A 757-nucleotide genomic window follows, 5' to 3' on the forward strand; every position below is an offset into this window, starting at 1 on the left:
CAGTGACATCAGTCCTGGCTTGAGCTTCTGAAATCACAAGGCCCACAGCCAGTGATACACTTCCTCCAACAAGACACCTATACCAAAAATGTCCCCTTTCCAATAACTCCATATGATTCTCTGGGGGCCAGAGAATTGACTCCTGGCAATCTCTTAATTGTAATCCCATATAAAATCAAAAGCAAAAAGCAAGTCACATACTTCCAACACATAATGACACAGACTATACATTACTATTCTAAAATGGAAGAAAGGGAGCATAAAGAAAAAATACTAGACCAAATCAAGACCAAAAACAAGGTGGGAAAACAGTAAACTGCATCTCCATGTCTGATGTCAAAATGCCCTTCAGATCTCCAACTCCTTTCAGTTTTGTTGACTGCAGCACACTTCTCTCTCTTGGGTTGTTACCACCCCCTGCTATCAGCTCTCCTTTACAGGTGCACCATGGCTCTGCTTCTCCAATGTTTTGGAGTTGACAAGGCAATCAAGGCATCACTTTCACAGCTTCACACAATAGCCTCTCTAGGCCTCCAAGCAGGGATACCCTTGACACATACCTAACTGGTGTAGGCGTTCCTTCTGTTTGTGTGTTGCTTTCACTGGTTAATGAATAAAGAAACTGTCTCAGCCTAGTTGACAGGGCAGAACTTAGGCAGGCAGGGAAGACAGAACTGAATGCTGGGAGGAAGAAAGGTGGAGAGAAGGCCACCATGGAGCTGCCAGAGTCAGACATGCGGAATCTTTCCTGGTATGC

This window comes from Microtus ochrogaster, unplaced genomic scaffold (genome assembly GCF_000317375.1).
Source record: "Microtus ochrogaster isolate Prairie Vole_2 unplaced genomic scaffold, MicOch1.0 UNK415, whole genome shotgun sequence".
NCBI lineage: Eukaryota > Metazoa > Chordata > Mammalia > Rodentia > Cricetidae > Microtus > Microtus ochrogaster.